Raw genomic sequence first — 19598 nt, 5'->3', positions numbered from 1 at the left:
GCAAATAAATACAGAAGGGCTGGAAACCCACAAGCGATAAACACAGAAGGGCTGAAAACCCACAGAAGGGTAGGAGACCCACAGAGCAAAAGACAAGGAAAGCAAACGGTGCTAACAGCACACTAACCTCGGGACCTAAAGCACTGCGGAGGGAATGGCAATGCAAAGGCCAGGACTGTAGTCTTCAGATGACTAATAAAGCCCAACACCAGAGCCACAGGTGCAGCAATCACCTTGCAACCAAACAGAGGCTTGACACTCAGAGCAGGCATCCCATAGAAAGTAACAGCGGGAGCCATCTTGGATACTGGCAGAGACGAAGAGGCGGCAGCCATCTTGGAAGAGGCATAGCCCACACAGGTGAGATTCAGTAGGGCAATCAGCACACAGAGCCAGAGAGAAACTAAGACAGAGACAGACACAGAGACAAGCAGAAGCCAGCACAGCCACTGACTCCCAGAAACAGGGTAAGTAGGAGGGTGGTCACGGCCACAGCCGTGACAGTACCCCCTCCTCAAGACCCCCCTCTCGGTCTCCCTGAGGAGGTCAGGTTTCCAGGGGTAACTGTGGTGAAACCTTCTGATCGGTTTCAACCCCCAGACATGGATCACTGGACTGGAAGTCACAAAGAAGTTCAAAACTGGCGGACAGGAGCGGAACTTGTCAACAGGAGGCTCCTTCCAATCACCGCTGGGCCAACTCAGGAACTTGGATGCATCAAGAGGAGCCATGTTCAAAAAGAACCCTTCTCTGAGGGAACCCAGACTGAACTCAGGAAGCAAACCGGGACTGGGACCCGGACTAGAGTCAAGAAGCAAACTGGGACTGGAACCCAGGCGTGCGTCAGGAGCTTGACTGGAACTGGAACTCAGAGCCGGCTCAGCATCTTGGCTGGAAGTGGAACTAGGAACGGACTCAGCATCTTGGCTGGAACTGAAGCTTGGAGCAGGGTCAGCATCTTGGCTGGAAGTGGAACTTGGAACGGACTCAGCAGACTGGCTGGAACTGGAGCTCTGAGCAGGGTCAGCATCTTGGCTGGAACTGGAGCTCGGAGCAGGGTCAGCACTTTGGCTGGAAGTGGAACTTGGAACGGACTCAGCATCCTGGCTGGAACTGGAACTTGGAACAGAAGTTGAACCGGGATTGGGACCCGGACTGGAATCAGAGTCTTGACTGGAACAGGAATTCTGAACAGGAGTTGAACCGGGACTGGAACCCGGACTGGAATCAGAAGCTTGACTGGCAGGGCCCCTCAAACTGGACTCAGGAGCTTGGCTGGGAGCGCCCCGCGAACTGGACTTTAACTGAGGCTCGGTCTGAAGCACCACTCGAACTGGCCTTAGAAGCTTGATAGGAGGTGCCCTCTGGACTGGAAGCGGAGGTGCCACCTGAACCACCCTGTGGACTGGCATCGGAGGCTTGGTTAGAAGCCCCCCTCGAACTGGACTCAGTGACTTAACTGGACGGGTCACTTGAACAAGAACCGGAGACTTGACCCGAAGCGCCACTTGCACAGGAATCTGAGGCTCCATCGAAGGCTTCCCTCGGACTGGACTCGGAGACTTCAAAGGGCGTGCCACTTGAACTAGGACTGGAGGCTCGCCCTGGAGCGCCACTTGCATAGGAATCTGAGGCTCCGTCAGAAGCACCCCACGGACTGGACTCAGAGGTTTCAGAGGGCGTGCCAGTTGAACGAGGACTGGAGGCTCGACCTGGAGCACCACTCGAACAGGACTCCAAGGCTCCATCGAAAGCCTCCCTCGGACTGGACTCGGAGCCTTAAGTGGCATCGTTACTTGGACTTGAATTGGAGGTTCAGTATGAAGCATCCCCTGGACTGGACTCAGGCTCTTAAGCGGCCGCGCTACTTGAACTGGGGTCAGGGGCTTGGTCCGACGCCTCACTCGGCCCGTCCTCAGAGACCTGGTCAGGACCGTCCCTCGGAACGAACTCAGAGGCTTAACTGGCGGCTTCACTCGAACCGGAATTGAAGGCTCCACTTGAAACTCTCCTTGGACTGGACTCAGCGCCGGTGGACTGGAATCCCGAATAGGAACTAACCCGCTATGGTACCGCAGGCTGCTCTGCTGAGGAGACCAGAGCGGAGGAATTCCCCGGCGTCTTCTTTCGGCCTCAGCTTCTGGAGTATCCCGCAGAGCTGGCTCCTCCAGGAGTCTGAGGCGGTACTCACAGAGCGAGATAGCAGGATTCATGTCAGAAACTGGGCTATGGCGGACCAGACGCCACCAGAGACGCTTTCTTTCAGCTGCTGCTTCAGGAGTAGCCTTCAGGGCTGGATCAGACAAAAGTTTATCTCGGTACTCCCGAAGCGTCATAAAAGGACCCAAAAAAGAAACTGGGCTGACATAAAGATCAGAGTCAAAATCAGAAACTGCACCCGGATTGTCCACAGGGAACGAAGCTGTGGACAGGTAGCCAACCTGGACGGCTGATCTTGCCGGACTCATGGCCTTTGCATTCTGTCGCGTGCACGAGGACCTTGGCTCACTGTCAGGCTTCTTCCCCGGGCGCACTGGTTTCGTGAGTCCTTGGGCCACTACCGTGGAGCGGCAGTGGCAGGCAAGATCACCTACAAGGTAGAGAGGAGACAAGACTTGCCTGGAACCCCGGACTGGAGTTCTACACAGGAATACTCAGAACTGGAACGCACCGGACGGGTGCGCACTGGAGTGGGGCCCGCTGGACTGGACACACTAGAGTGGCCCCACTAGACAGGAACATACAGGAGTGAACCCCGCTGGACTGGAACACACTGGAGCGGAACTGGAACACCCTGGACCTAGGCTTCACCTACACTTGACTGCCTTCCCCCTCGGGTTGAGCCCTCAGGTTCTGGCAGCCGGTAGGACTTACAGGAACAGCAGGAATAAAGGTCCAGGGGTGCCCCCTGGCACCTAGGCGAAGGCAAGGCAGAGAAAGTCTGGGTTCCGGCAGCAGGCAGATTCAAAGCAATGGTCAGGACCAGGAACAAGACTACAGCTGGAGCCTCAGTGCCAAGGAATACTGGCAACAGATAGAACAAGGGCAGAAGCTCCAGAAGCAAAAGACACCCACACAGAAAACCAGCAGGCTAAACACAAGAAGACTAGTCAACTGTACAAGCTAGTAGGAAAGCTCTGCCCAAGCAAACCAGTCATACACACGAAACATACATAAAGCAAAACACAGGAAAGCTGTACCCAGGCTGACAAAGCAAAGCAGTGCCCAAGCTACCAAGTCATACACTAGGAACAAACACAGAGCAAACTCAGGAGAACTAGTAAAGCTGAACACAAGCTAACAAACAGACGGGGCCTAAGCTGGCTAGTCTAACACTAGGAACAAACACAGAGAACCAGCAGAGCTAAGCACAGGCAACAAGCCAGACGGTGCTTAAGCTAACTAGTCATGCACTGGAAACAAACATAGAAACTCACACAGAGCAAACACAGAAGGGCAGGAAACCCACAAGCGATAAACACAGAAGGGCTGAAAACCCACAGAAGGGTAGGAGACCCACAGAGCAAATAAATACAGAAGGGCTGGAAACCCACAAGCGATAAACACAGAAGGGCTGAAAACCCACAGAAGGGTAGGAGACCCACAGAGCAAAAGACAAGGAAAGCAAACGGTGCTAACAGCACACTAACCTCGGGACCTAAAGCACTGCGGAGGGAATGGCAATGCAAAGGCCAGGACTGTAGTCTTCAGATGACTAATAAAGCCCAACACCAGAGCCACAGGTGCAGCAATCACCTTGCAACCAAACAGAGGCTTGACACTCAGAGCAGGCATCCCATAGAAAGTAACAGCGGGAGCCATCTTGGATACTGGCAGAGACGAAGAGGCGGCAGCCATCTTGGAAGAGGCATAGCCCACACAGGTGAGATTCAGTAGGGCAATCAGCACACAGAGCCAGAGAGAAACTAAGACAGAGACAGACACAGAGACAAGCAGAAGCCAGCACAGCCACTGACTCCCAGAAACAGGGTAAGTAGGAGGGTGGTCACGGCCACAGCCGTGACACCACCTTCTCCTACATGAGGACGCAGTTGTGAAATGCATTACCTACAGCCCTAAAAGCTATTGATGAAATAACTAACTTCCGCAAATCACTGAAGACATCTCTTCAACAAGGCCTACAAAGAGAACCTATAGCCTTACAAAACTACCTCACTAATCCACCCAGTTATTAAAGTCCACCTTCTATCCTACCTAATACCTCCCTTCTCTCTTCCCTTACCTAATCTTTGTACAATGCTAATTGTATCTGATAACATGGAATAATCATGTCATAACCAAACTCTGTAAGCCACATTGAGCCTGCAAATAGGTGGGAAAATGTGGGATACAAATGCAATAAATAAATAAATAAATAATATTACCAGCAATCATATAACTCCTGGCTCCTCCCTGACTCTGCCCCCAGACCACCTCTCCAATTAGTGTCGATGTTCAACAGCCTGCCTGGTTAAATCCTTTTGAAACTGGCCTGAACATGTATAGCCTGGGCAACCTCCTAAGTTGAAGTTGGAGTCAATGGATGAGTAGAAGTCAGTACTCAGCACCATATTCCTATTTTGGTAAGGGACTTGCTTTCAAGGCCCCATCCCTATGGGCTTTTCATACAGGCTTTTGGAGTACCAGAAACATAAGGTTTACCAGCTACCCTTCTTTCCTTTTGTCTCCCATTCGTTCTATATGCGCATGGAACGAAAGACAGGCGCGCGCGGCACCCTCCAGCGGCGTGCACCCAGGGCGGACCGCACCCACCGCCCCCCCCCCCCCCTAGGAACGCCACTGAATTAAACTAACCTCGCCTCCGAAGTCCTAGACCATGGAGTGGAAAGAAAACTAAAAGGATTTTAGGACCCAGTAACCAGACAGATGGTAAGTACAAGTTACTAGTTGTTTATTTAAACCCAATTTGGGGTATGGAAAAAGTGATGTTCTTAACACATTAGGTTCTTCTGTAACATAAAAATACATTTATACATAAACTAATAACATAAATTTTTCTAACAGGTGCAGCAGTAGAACAACAGTGAAACCAACAGACAAGTATTAACCAAAGTATCTTATTTGTTCTCTCTCAATCTATAAATTTCCTTTATATTGTGTGTCTTTGGCCCTTCTTGGAGCTTCTTCGTTCTTCCCCTTGCTTGTATTTTGGAGCTCAGGATCTTCTCTTTCAGTACAGGAACCTACTGCCTCACCCTTTAAATTAAATCAACAAAAAAAAACCTTCCTTCCTGACTAACAGCAGGAACAGCACTAGCTGGGTTCAGGGATAACTGTGGCTTGCTAACTAACAAAATAAACAATAATTGTATAACCTTAAATAGTTTTTCTGTTCTTGTACTGAGTTCCCTAACTAAGGAAGGGCACTCTTTATTGGATCTTGTAGTCACACTGCTCTCAGCAACTTGGTCTCTCCAAACTCATGCAATCTTCCACTCTAGTGCACCAGCATGTGAACATACTGCAAGCCCAACCTTAAGCTTGGAGACCAGTTTTCCTAGTGGCTTAACTGGGATTAATCCACTTGCATAAACCTGTCTTACACAACATTGCACAGGGTCTCTCCACCACAGTCTTAACTGTAAAACTTTTAAACAGCACACAAACAAAAAAAAAAAAAACAGTTTAGTTCTTTCTTTCTCTTGTTCAAATCCAACACCTTTCACCTTCAGCACACTTCACCTGCATTCAGTGTTTCAGCACTAAACAATGGCAGAGAAATTCCCTTTCAGATACTTAAACAGTACACACAAAAAACATCAGTTTTAGAACTTACTTTCTCTGCTCAAATCCAACACTTTTCACCTTCAACTGTCTTCAGCTGCATTCAGGAATTCAAAGCTCACAGAAAAACTTACTTTCACATACTTTTCTGCCTAGAAATCCTGTCATGCACTCAGAGCTCTCTCAAACACAACTTTCCTCTTCAGTGTCTTCAGTCCCTCCCTCCTCCACTTCCAGGCAAGCTGTTGCCAAGGGACACTGGGTCTCTGAGTCACCAGCTGACCTCTGCTGGCCAATAAGGTGTCAGAACACAGGGTATTTTCCTGGACACTAATTAACATTTTTTCACAATCTCCATTTTGGAAAATAACTTTCCATAGGAAATAATAGAAAAGTTATATTTTTAGACAAAAGCCCATAAAATTTCTATACAATCAGATCAAAATATCTTACAATCATTGGTGCCATCAAACTATACATACAGTGTAGTTTTTATATGTTTAAACACACATTTAAATATATTTACAGACTTTTATCATAAATCTGTCAAAACCTTTATAAAACTAGAAATGTTCACTCAAAAAACCCAAATCCAACACTCAGAGCATTGGAGCAAGCCGCAGACAACGCAGCTCCGTGTAGGAAGTGCAAAACCGCTTCTGGAGTCACAGCACTGGCCACCAACAATCTCTGGGAGCCCAGAGCCTCCCCCGGACCCCAGGTAAAAATTTAAAAAAAAATATAACCCACCGGGTTACATTTCTCCCAAATCCCATGGCTGATGATGCCATCAGCAGCTGAGATGGAAAATGTGGAAAATGTAATAAAGCAGCAGCAGAGAGCCATTCTCTCTTCTCCATTCATAGATGGACACTGATTAGAAATTGGTGCTTCACATATTTACTTTGCATAAATGCAAAAGATGTAAACATTAAAGTAGAAATCATCCAAAGACCAAGAGAGGGCTCGGAGAGACAGAAAGACCACAAAAAGTGTGTTGTTAAAAAATCTCTTAGACTGTCTAGCTCCAGAGCTGAAAGAGCCTGCAAAGTCGGAGACAAATAACAAAGAGAGGGCTCAGAAACACACAGGCAATGTTGTATCTATTTTCAATAATCTCTCAGGCTCTGTCTCCAGACCCAAGAAAGAATGCATAGAGAAAGGAATCCAAACAGACAGGGCATATAGGCAGAGGCAGGCAGGCAGACAGTCACCTACTACCATTGCTGCTACTTTTCATTTCTAAAGCACTACCAGGCATACACAGCACTGTACAGAAATATACATGAGAGACAGTCTCTGTTGTTCCATAGAACTTAGAATCTAGTTTGATGATTGAATCATAATGCTCAGGAGAGGTGGACATGGAAATGGTTGCAGAAGCAGAGGAGGGAAATCAGTTGATACTAATGAGAGATCTAGGGTCAGCAGCAGCACTAGTACAAAGCAACAGAAAGGATGGTCTTCAATCTTCAAACCGAGGAGAGATTTCTTTAAGAGGAGAACAGCTGTGGCTTCCAGTAACATAGAAACATAGTAGATGACGGCAGAAAAAGACCTGCACGGTCCATCCAGTCTGCCCAACAAGATAAACTCATATGTGCTACTTTTTGTGTATACCCTACCTTGAGTTGTACCTGTCCTCTTCAGGGCACAGACCTTATAAGTATGCCCAGCACTATCCCCGCCTCCCAACCACCAGCCCCGCCTCCCAACACTGGCTCTGGCACAGACCGTATAAGTCTGCCCAGCACTATCCCCGCCTCCCAACCACCAGTCCCGCATCCCAACACCGGCTCTGGCACAGACCGTATAAGTCTGCCCAGCACTAGCCCCACCTCCCACCACCGGCTCTGCCACCCAATCTCGGCTAAGCTCCTGAGGATCCATTCCTTCTGAACAGGATTCCTTTATGTTTATCCCACGCATGTTTGAATTCTGTTACTGTTTTCATTTCCACTACCTCCCGCGGGAGGGAATTCCAAGCATCCACCACTCTCTCCATGAAAAAATACTTCCTGACATTTTTCTTGAGTCTGCCCCCCTTCAATCTCATTTCATGTCCTCTCGTTCTACCGCCTTCGCATCTCTGGAAAAGGTTCAAATATTTGAATGTCTGTATCATATCACCCCTGTTTCTCCTTTCCTCCAGAGTATACATGTTTAGGTCAGCAAGTCTCTCCTCATACGTCTTGTAACGCAAATCCCATACCATTCTCGTAGCTTTTCTTTGCACCGCTTCAATTCTTTTTACATCCTTAGCAAGATACGGCCTCCAAAACTGAACACAATACTCCAGGTGGGGCCTCACCAATGACTTATACAGGGGCATCAACACCCCCTTTCTTCTGCTGGTCACACCTCTCTCTATACAGCCTAACAACCTTCTAGCTATGGCCACCGCCTTGTCACACTGTTTCGTCGCCTTCAAATCCACAGATACTATCACCCCAAGATCCCTCTCCCTGTCCGTACCTATCAGACACTCATCATCTAACACATACGTCTCCCATGGATTTCTACACCCTAAGTGCATCACTTTGCATTTCTTCGCATTGAATTTTAATTGCCAAACCTTAGACCATCCTTCTAGCTTCCTCAGATCCTTTTTCATGTTTTCCACTCCCTCCCGGGTGTCCACTCTGTTACAGATCTTAGTATCATCCGCAAATAGGCAAACTTTACCTTCTAACCCTTCGGCAATGTCACTCACAAATATATTGAACAGAATTGGCCCCAGCACCGATCCTTGAGGCACTCCACTACTCACCTTTCCCTCCTCCGAGCGAATTCCATTCACCACCACCCTCTGGCGTCTGTCCGTCAACCAGTTCCTAATCCAGTTCACCACTTCGGGTCCTATCTTCAGCCCATCCAGTTTATTTAATAGCCTCCTGTGGGGAACTGTGTCAAATGCTGAAATCTAAGTAGATTATGTCTATAGCTCGTCCCTGATTCAATTCTCCTGTCACCCAATCAAAGAATTCAATGAGATTCGTTTGGCACGATTTCCCTTTGGTAAAACCATGTTGTCTCGGATCTTGCAACTTATTGGCTTCCAGGAAATTCACTATCCTTTCTTTCAGCATCGCTTCCATTACTTTTCCAATAACCGAAGTGAGGCTTACCGGCCTGTAGTTTCCAGCTTCTTCCCTTACACCACTTTTGTGAAGAGGGACCACATCCGCCGTTCTCCAATCCCTCAGAACCTCTCCCGTCTGCAAGGATATATTAAACAAATCTTTAAGAGGACCCGCCAGAACCTCTCTGAGCTCCCTCAATATCCTGGGGTGGATCCCGTCTGGTCCCCTGGCTTTGTCCACCTTTAGCTTTTCAAGTTGTTCATACACATTCTCTTCCATGAACGGTGCTCTATCCACTTCATTCTCATTTGTAATTGAGAATTAGATTGGTGAAATACCAGTTGTCTTCTCCCATCTTCTCAAAAAGAGCAAAAGAAGACAAAGGTAGTACAGGATGGGGGGGGTGGAGGGTGCAGATGGAAGAGAGCAGGAGACCAGCAACAGGAAAAGCCATTGCCAACAGGGTAAAGTAAAAGGCATACCATGTTCTCTGCTGAGAGGTGTATGGCATGGGTTTTGGCAGATACAGAATCTAATGAATCCTCATATAACGGATTTTTAAAATCAGATATTGAAAGTTTTGTAACCGAGAAGTGTCTTGAAAATCTAGTTGTTGGTGTGCTAAGTAGTGATGAGGTAAGAATTGATACTTCCAGGACCAATAGCATCCCACAGGTACAGCCAACAATGGAATGTATGAATTATGCCCCTGGCCTTTCACCTTTTGTTCTGCCCTGAGCTCTGGTATCAGCAATAGCAATCCCAAGGAAGTTCTGTAAAATATCAGAGGTGTGTGGAGGCATTTTAAAGTGCCTGAGGATTCACATAAGATAGAATTACTGTGCTGTCAGAAGACCATTAGTAGAGGAAAGCTAATGGGCAATCTTTTGAATAGTGGCAAAACAACACACTTTCAAATTAGGTTCAGGGGAGGGTTCTGATACTATAGCTTGTGAAGCAGAAGCAGCAGGATCAAACATATAAACGGTGAGTGACCGACTCACTCGCAAATGCGCAGTAGAGACTTCCCTCTCTGTCCCGCCCCCGCGTCAATCCATGATGACGGGGGCGGGACAGAGAGGGAAACTGCGCAAAGCCGCCGAGGTCGCTACCGCTCCCCCCCCGCCCAAGGTCGCCGCTGCCGCTACCGCTCCCCCCAACCGGTGTCGCCGCCGCCAGCCCTCCACCCGGCCCAGGCCCTCTCTCCGCTACTGAACTTACATCCATTCGCCGGAACGCAGCACGCATATCAGCTGAGCTGCCGTCCGCCTTCCTTCCCTGCCTGTGCCCCGCCCTCGCTGATGTTACGTCACACGAGGGTGGGACACAGGCAGAGAAGGAAGGCCGACGGCAGCTCAGCTGATCTGCCCTGCTGCGTTCCGGCGAATGGATGTAAGTTCAGTAGCGGAGAGAGGGCCTGGGCCGGGTGGAGGGCTGGCGGCAGCGACTCCGGGGGTGGGCGGAACGGGAACGGTGGCAACCACACGGGGGGGCCAGCGTTGGTGACCACACGGGGGGGGGGGGCTAGCGTCGACCTCCGAAAACCCCAATACGGCTAGTAACTAAATAAAAGAGGAAATCCATTTCCCAAAACTGGACCCCCAACCTCTTCCCCCAGTGAGGTGATAAGAGAAGAATCCGAATACCCATCTAAGCAAGACCGTGAAGGACACAGAGTGATGCTGAGCTTTACTGGCCTGGGTAAAGTGGCAAGCAGTATTGAAGGTCGTAAGAGAAACCATTTAGAGGTGGAGGTGCACTTGATCCCTACAATAATCGATTCAGGGTAGAGCAGAGAAGAAGAAGGGAGAGTAGGCTCTTTCCAAGCAGTCAAGCAGCATTGAAGGTACATCAAGGAAAAGATTGGTTTAGATGACCAGACCCTGCAGGTGGTTGAGAACATGTGGGTCAATAGTCAAAGCTATTTATCCAAACAATGGCCACTGTTATCTGGATAAATGACTTAAACCAGTGCTGGCTGTATATATTCAGTGGCACTATCCAGATAGTCTGTACAGGTATTCAGTGGCACTATCTTAGACCTATCTGGATAGTGCTGGGATAGTGCATGGGCAGAGCCAATAATTATCTGGAAAGCAGCAATAGTTAGGTCACTATCCAGATAATTACCCTGATAAAAATTGGACAGTAGAATTGCTCTCATAACCTTACCTGGTTAGCTATCTAGATAGGAGGCTAATTTGCTGCCATATGGAAAGCAATGGCACTGACCCACCTCATGGATATTCAGTCTTGGCTGCAATCTGGACACCAGGGCTAAATATCTGTGTTTTATTTAGTCACTGCAGCTGGCATTTAAAAACAATGCTGACCAAGGTGGCTGAATATTGATCCAATGGGTTTAAGAGGCTATTGTATCTCTTAACCAGCTTGCTCCTGCCTGCCTGCTTGCCTGCTAGCCAATCAAACCAACCTCCAAAGTGCTACAGCCTGCTCCAGTCCTGTCGCCTGCTCCAGCTTGTTCCTGCCTGCTTGCCTGCTAGCCAATTAAAACAAACCTCCAAATTGCAACAGCCTGCTCCAGTCCTGTCGCCTGCTCATGTTCCAGCCCATCCATTCCAGTTTACTTCATTCCATCTGCTCCAGCTGACTCCAGTCCTGCTCCTGCCTGCCTGCCTCCCTGTTAACCCACCAACCTGCCTGCTAGCTTGTCAGCCATTGGCTTACTTGCCTGCCAACTTGTCCTGCTGACTCAAGTCCTGCTCCTGCCTGCCTGCTCCCCTGCTAACCCACCAACCTGCCTGCCAGCTTCTCAGCCATTGACGTACTAGCCTGCCAGCTTGTCAACCACTGACTTACCTGCTCTCCAGTCCATCAACTCCAAGCCTCCAGGTTTTCAGCTCCTTCTATCTGCTCCACATCTCAGTCACTACACTTACACCTGTTACACCTCAATCTCTACTCATGGCCCCTATCCACATTCTCTTCCTTGCCCTGTCCCTTCCTAATCTTTTCCCCCACCCCCCACCGCTGCCTACCGCTGGAACTCATTGCCCACCCAGGTCCCCTCCCATCCTGCCCGCCACGGCAATACCCTACTCACCCCCTTCCCCCACCACCTCACCATCTCTCTTGTCTCCCTCCTCCCTCCTAGCTCTTAACCTTCATCACCTCCTTCCTGCCATTAACCCATCACCATTCCTCCTAAGTGCACCCCGTCTTCGTCGCCTTCGTCGTCCATCCTCCCCCACCCTCCTCCGTACTCTCTTGCTCCTCCTCTTGCTATCCGCTGGTGACATTAATCCTAATCCAGGCCCCCCTCACCTGTCCTCCTCCTATCCATGCAAACGATTCCGTAATGTCTCCAATCTCGTCTCTATCCCCCTCCTCCCCCCCTCTTCCCTCCCCTTCTCTTGTGCCCTCTGGAATGCCCACTCAGTCTGCAACAAACTGCCCTTCATCCACGATCTCTTCATCTCTCGTTCCCTTCAACTGCTCACCCTAACTGAAACCTGGTTCTCCCCGGACGACTCTGCCTCAGTCGCGGCCCTTTGCCATGAAGGCTATCTCTTCTCCCACACTCCCCGCCCAGTTGGCCGCGGTGGAGGCGTCGGGCTACTACTTTCGCCCTCCTGTAGTTTCCAACCCCTCCTCCTACCGCAGTCTCACTGCTTCTCATCCTTTGAAGCACACTCCATCCGGCTATTCTACCCATTGCCACTCAGAGTGGCAGTCATTTACCGCACCCCTAATAAATCCCTCTCTTCCTTCCTCACCGATTTCGATGCCTGGCTTTCCGTGTTTCTTGAACCCTCATCTCCGTCACTCATTCTCGGAGACTTTAACATACACGTTGATGACCAATCCGACCCTCACGCGTCTCAATTCCTCACTCTAACATCCTCCTTCAACCTCCAGCTATGCTCCACCGCCTCGACTCACCGAGACGGCCACTGTCTTGACCTCGTTCTCTCCTCCTCCGGCTCCCCCTCCAATTTCCACACTTCAGCTTTTCCTATCTCGGATCATCACCTGATCACCTTCTTCACTTCTTCACACCCCACCTCAGCCCCGTCCAACTCTAACCACTACCTCTAGGAATCTCCAGGCTATTGACCCTCCCATCTTATCCTCTTGTATCTCCAATCTCCTCCCCTCCATCTTGTCCTCCGAGTCTGTCGACAAGGCTGTCTCCGCATACAATACCACTCTCTCCTCTGCTCTGGACACCCTCGCTCCATCTACCTCCCGTCCCACAAAGCGTACTAATCCCCAGCCTTGGCTGACCCCTTGCATCCGCTACCTTCGTTCCTGCACCCGACTGCTGAACGCCTCTGGAGGAAATCTCGCACCCATTCAGATTTCCTTCACTACAAATTCATGCTATCCTCCCTCCACTCTTCCCTATTCCTTGCCAAACAGGACTATTAAACCCAACTGACCAATTCTCTCAGCTCCAACCCCCGTCGTCTCTTCGCCACCCTAAACTCCCTCCTCAAAGTGCCCTCCGCTCCTACCCCCCCCCCCCTCACTCTCCCCTCAATCACTGGCCGATTACTTCCGCGACAAGGTGCAAAAGATCAACCTTGAGTTCACTACCAAACCATCTCCTCCTTTTCACCCTTTAACCCTCGACCAACCAAGCCAGGCCTCTTTCTCCTCCTTTCCAGACATCACCGAGGAGGAAACCGCTCGCCTTCTTTCCTGCTCGAAAAGTACCACCTGTTCCTCTGATCCCATCCCCAGCAACTTACTTAACACCATCTCTCATACTGTCACCCCGTCCATCTGTCATATCCTCAACCTCTCTCTCTCCACTGCAACTGTCCCTGACACCTTCAAGCACGCCGTAGTCACACCTCTCCTCAAAAAACCATCACTTGACCCTACCTGTCCCTCCAACTACCGCCCCATTTCCCTCCTACCCTTCCTCTCCAAAATACTTGAGCGTGCCGTTCACAGCCACTGCCTTGATTTTCTCTCCTCGCATGCCATCCTTGATCCACTTCAATCCGGTTTTCGCCCTCTACACTCGACAGAAACAGCACTCTCTAAAGTCTGTAATGACCTGTTCCTTGCCAAATCCAGAGGCCACTACTCCATCCTCATCCTCCTCGATCTATCCGCCGCTTTTGACACTGTCAATCATGATCTACTCCTTGCCACACTGTCCTCATTCGGGTTCCAGGGCTCTGTCCTCTCCTGGTTCTCCTCCTATCTCTCCCACCGCACCTTCAGAGTTCACTCCCATGGATCCTCCTCCACCCCCATCCCGCTATCTGTTGGTGTTCCCCAGGGATCTGTCCTTGGACCCCTTCTCTTCTCAATCTACACCTCTTCCCTGGGTTCCCTCATCTCATCTCATGGCTTCCAGTACCATCTCTATGCAGACGACACCCAGCTGTATCTCTCCACACCAGACATCACTGCGGAGACCCAGGCAAAGGTATCGGCCTGCTTAACTGACATTGCTACATGGATGTCCAACCGCCACCTGAAACTGAACATGTCCAAGACTGAGCTCATCGTCTTTCCACCAAAACCCACTTCTCCTCCTCTTCCTCCACTTTCTATCTCAGTGGATAACACCCTCATCCTCCCCGTCTCATCTGCCCGCAACCTCGGAGTCATCTTCGACTCCTCCCTCTCCTTCTCGGCACACATCCAGCAGATAGCCAAGACCTGTCGCTTCTTCCTCTTCAACATCAGCAAAATTCGCCCTTTCCTCTCGGAACACACCACCCGAACTCTCGTCCACGCTTTCATTACCTCCCGACTTGACTACTGCAACTTACTCCTCACCAGACTCCCACTTAGCCATCTATCCCCCCTTCAATCTGTTCAGAACTCTGCTGCACGTCTTATATTCCGCCAGAACCGATATACTCATATCACCCCTCTTCTCAGGTCACTTCACTGGCTTCCAATCCGTTACCGCATTCAGTTCAAGCTCCTCCTTCTTACCTACAAATGTACTCAATCTGCTGCCCCTCACTACCTCTCTACCCTCATCTCCCCTTATGTTCCCACCCGAAACCTCCGTTCACAGGACAAATCCCTCCTCTCAGTACCCTTCTCCACCACTGCCAACTCCAGGCTCCGCCCATTCTGCCTCGCCTCACCCTATGCCTGGAACAACCTTCCTGAGCCCCTACGTCAAGTCCTCTCCCTGCCCATCTTCAAGTATCTGCTTAAAACCCACCTCTTCAATGCTGCCTTCGGCACCTAACTCTTACCTTCAGGATATCTGGACTGCCCCAAACTGACTGCCCCCATCGTATCATCTACTCACTTGTCCTTTAGATTGTAAGCTCTTTGAGCAGGGCCTGTCCTTTTATGTTAAATTGTACAGCGCTGTGTAACCCTAGCAGCGCTATAGAAATGTTAAGTAGTAGTAGTAGTAGTTAACCCCTAACTACCAAGTACATTCTAGGACAGCTTTTAGTAAGAGGGTGATCCTCAGCCTGTATAACCAGCTCCATGTCTAACTACAAGCACAGCTGGCCAAGGCAGAAGGTACTCATGTGTATTTTACTAGTGATACCCCTATGTGTCTAGTGTGCCAACAGTCTAGGAGGAAATATGTTTTCACTCATTGATTAGTTAAGCTCTGAAACTCGTTACCAGAGGATGTGGTAACAGCAGTTAGTGTATCTGGGTTTAAAAAAGATTTGAACAAGTTCCTGGAGGAAAAGTCCATAGTCTACTATTGGGATAGACATGGAGAAGCCACTGCTTGCCCTGGGATTGATAGCTTGGAGTATTACTACTATTTAGGTTTCTGCCAGGTCCTTGTGACCTGGATTGGCCATTGTTGGAAACAGGATACTGGGCTAGATGGACAATTGGTCTGACCCAGTGTGTCTACTCTTAATGTTCTTATGTTCTAAGCATGACTCAGATCATAGAGGCCCTGAAGCCCTTAAAGGATGTCATGGAGGAACTTAGGTGCTGAGGGACTCTTTGAAGCTAAATGTGGAAAATAGGTTGAAACCCCTCACCAAAGAGCATGCTTACAAGCTAACCACCCTGTGTGACCCACAGCTGAAAGGACAGTCATCCTCCAGTGTAACACACTGATGTACTAGAGGGATAAGTTGATGATTCAAGTAGAGGAAAAGAAGCACCAGAGACAGAGGGTCAGTCGAGATGGAGCAGGTGAAAGAGCAAGACATGTTGTCAAGCATTAGTGGCTGCATGAGCTGCACCCTGCCAGCTCCCACTTGCTCCCCCATCTTTATCTGCCAGTCCACCATGTGCACTTTCTTGACACAGGCTAAAGCTACAGCAGTAGCAGTAAAGATCAGTATTAGTCTGCTGCAAATGAGACCCCTGAACTAAATTCTGTGATTTGGTACCTTGCAGAATGCAGAGCCCATCGAAGGAATGGCCATAGACTGTTGGCACACTAGACACATGTAGTGGGCTTAGAGATTTTGCTTGGCAGTTATCTCTATTGCCTCTACCAGTGTCTGGGGTGTGAATTTTTGACTTGTACAAGTCTTCAGTTTCTAGAACCAGGGCTGATCCTTCTGCCTAGTAATAGCAGTAGGAAGAGATACCCCTATGGAGGGAACCTGAGGGGCTATTTTTTTCTGTCCTTAGCTTCCTGTTTTTTTTTTTTTGCAAACTGAAATGCTTCCACAGAGTTGTCAAGGAACTTCTTTGAAGATTCTATTAGATCATTTAGAACCGGGGATGTAGCCAGACACCCAATTTTGGTTGGGCTTGGGCCCAAGATGGGTGGGCAGAAGAACTCCGCCTTGTCCCACAAGTAATTTGGTCTCTCTCTCTCTCTTGCCTGCATGCCATATGGTCTATCAAACATCCCCCTCCCCCGCATAGCTTTTAAATAGCAGATTTTCACTGGCAACGAGCAGCAACTAATACACAGTGCTCATGTTGGCCCCACAGCCTTCCCTCTAATGCAACTTCCTGTTTGTGCATAAGCAGGAATACATCAGAGGGAAGGCTGCAGGGCCGGTGCAAACAGTATGTATCAGTCGCTGCTTGTAGCAGGCAAAGATCTGCTATTTAAAAGGTATGCAGGAGGGACTGTTGGGAGTTTTCAGCTGGTGGGGCTTGGGAATCCCTGCCAGCCACATTAGAGATGTACTGCTATTGGGTGGGCCTGAACCCAAAGTGGATGGGCCTGGGCCCACCCGGGCCCACCCTTGGCCATGCCACTGTTTAGAACATCATTAAGTATAACCAATGCTATACAATATTCCATATTATGTAATTTGTCAAGGCGGTATTTATGCACTGGATCATTGTCTTCATCTACTTATTGGTAGAATATTGCAAAGAACAAGTCACAGTTGCCTGAACTCCACTCCCCATTAACTTCTGCTTTCAAGGTATTCAAAATGAAGACCTGCAGCCAAATCTGGCATATTAGTCAAGAATATATGATCTGTCAATAACAACAAATTGTGTGGGACAGCAATGGTGTTTTAAGATCATCTTATCCCAGACCTGGTTAGAGCTGTTTTATAATGTGAGTGGCCTCCCTTGTACAATTACCCTTGCAGGAAGCCAAACATGTGCTCCCCAAATGGATCTGGTGGAAATCTAGAAAATTAAAAAAGGAGAAGGTAAAACCCCTATGAAGGTATTGAACAAATCCACAAAAATAAGGGGTGGACCAAGGATATCCAAAAAGAAGCACCAGAGACTATGTAAAATTTTTTAAAATAAAAATATAAATAAGAACAATACACAAAAATATATCCACCAGAGGATATAAATTGCAGCACACAAATACAATAGATTCAATGAGTCGACACAGAACTTTGTTTTGGCAGGAGTCACCTGCTTCAGGAGTCACAAAATCTGATCGGCAAAGTGCTGAGGCTAATGTGCTGTGAACACCCTCAATAGTGGCAATTATAATCCAAATAAGAATAGCAACATGGCTGGCAAAACCAAATCATATAACAGCGACTCATAGGCAATGTTCACGCCAGCCCCAAAGCTTTCCCTCTGACGTGGTCCTGCTTATGTGGAAACAGAAAGTCGCGTCAGAGGGAAAGCTCTGGGGTTGGTGCGAGTATTGCAGCACACTGAGCAGAAGGTTTCAATGTATCATCGACGACACCTAGATCCCTTTCTTAGTCGGTGACTCCTAACGTGAAACCCTGCATGATATAGCTATAATTCGGGTTCCTCTTTCCCACATGCATCACTTTGCACTTGCTCACATTAAACATCATCTGCCATTTATATGCCCAGTCTCCCAGTCTCGTAAGGTCCTTTTGTAATTTTTCACAATCCTCCCGTGATTTAACTACTTTGAATAACTTTGTGTCCTCAGCAAATTTAATTACCTCACTAATTACTCCCTTCTCTAGGTCATTTATAAATATGTTAAAAAGCAGCAGTCCCAGCACAGACCCCTGGGGAACCCCACTAACTACCCTTCTCCATTGAGAATACTGACCATTTAACCCTACTCTCTGTTTTCTATCTTTTAACCAGTTTTTAATCCACAATAGAACACTATCTCCTATCCCATGACTCTCCAATTTCCTCTGGAGTCTTTCATGAGGTACTTTGTCAAACGACTTCTGAAAATCCAGATACACACTATCAACCGGCTCACCTTTATCCACATGTTTGTTCACCCCTTCAAAGAAATATAATAGATTGGTAAGGCACAATTTCCCTTCACTAAATCCTTGTTGGCTTTGTCTCATTAATCCATGCTTTTGAATATGCTCTGTAATTTTGTTCTTTATAATAGTCTCTATCATTTTGCCCGGCACCAACGTAAGACTCACCGATCTATAATTTCTCGGAGCAGGAGCAGTGACAGATCGAGGGAGAAGCAGATGCAGGAAGTTAAGGGAGCGGGGGCGGTGACCTTGCCCTGGACCTGGCTCTGTCTCTCAGCGGCCCTGGGGTCTATTGTGTATCAAGAAGGGTTTTTTCAGGAATCCAGGACTGGCAGTTCTGCATAAAAAGTTCTAAAAAAAATTCTAGCCATTTTTCAATCAATCAATCAATCAATTTATTTATTTTTTTTTTTTTAAATTTCATACTACCTATAACTAAGTGGTTTACAAGATAATATTCACATTATTCAAAAGACAAAATAACTTCTGTTTTTTGCCACATTCAAAGAAGGTCTATGTGCAATATCACAACATCTCCCTCCGCGGGTGTAGCCGGGGTGTCAGTCAGCCCATGATAATCCTGAGAAATGACTCTACTCCGCATTTTCTGTGTGATCTTTCTTTAATATCTTGAAATCATGTCCATGAACAACACAAAACTCTGACACTTACTTCCAGGATCAGTCTTTTCAGGGCCCCGAGCACTTTTCTTTTAAATTCATATAGGTCCCTACCTAGGGGACCTCCCAGCAGAAGGTGTTCGGTATAGCCTTCTTGCCTTATCTGTTCTTGAACCTGTATATCTTGTGCTTACGCTCCCTCCCCAATGGTTAATGCAGTCTTTTGCAGAGAATTCCTTCACAAGGACAAAGTGTGCTCCTATATTGACCCAAAGTTCATTCACATACTGAAATAAAGTTCATACTGGAACAAAGTTCATTTATCTACTAGAATAAAGTTCATGCTGGAATAAAGCTCATTTATATATGACAGTTTCTGTTTTCGGCTCAAGCCCTTTGTTCCTTCACCTCTTTGTATGTTTAGAGATTGAAGGGACCCCCTCCCTTTACCATACCAGCAACAAACACCTGGTATCCACCCACTTGGGTCAGTCTTGAGCACTTTATCCAGCTTCCCTTACCCTTCCTGAAACAAATTTCAGTCTTTGCAGTGAGCCCTGAGCCGGTTTAAA

The 19598-nt window shown here is 48.2% G+C and overlaps 1 protein-coding gene across 5 annotated transcripts in view; it reads right to left on the bottom strand.

The window, feature by feature from the left end:
- The window catches only part of LOC115474630 (sulfotransferase family cytosolic 1B member 1-like), a 34806-nt gene extending 15617 nt beyond the window's left edge, over positions 1–19189 (bottom strand). For 2 of the 5 annotated variants that reach the window (XM_030210194.1, XM_030210198.1), the window contains exon 1: positions 5798–5953. The gene's annotated coding sequence lies outside the window, so the exon portion shown is untranslated. Of the gene's footprint in view, positions 1–5797; positions 5961–18571; positions 18611–19078 lie in introns of those variants that run through there. The other 3 variants (XM_030210196.1, XM_030210197.1, XM_030210195.1) reach the window with 3 other exon arrangements.
- Between the last annotated feature and the right edge of the window lie 409 nt (positions 19190–19598).

Source organism: Microcaecilia unicolor, chromosome 7 (genome assembly GCF_901765095.1).
Source record: "Microcaecilia unicolor chromosome 7, aMicUni1.1, whole genome shotgun sequence".
In the NCBI taxonomy this organism is placed as follows: domain Eukaryota; kingdom Metazoa; phylum Chordata; class Amphibia; order Gymnophiona; family Siphonopidae; genus Microcaecilia; species Microcaecilia unicolor.
The sequence above is the reverse complement of the archived record's forward strand: the minus strand, read 5'-3'. Positions and strand labels throughout refer to the sequence as shown.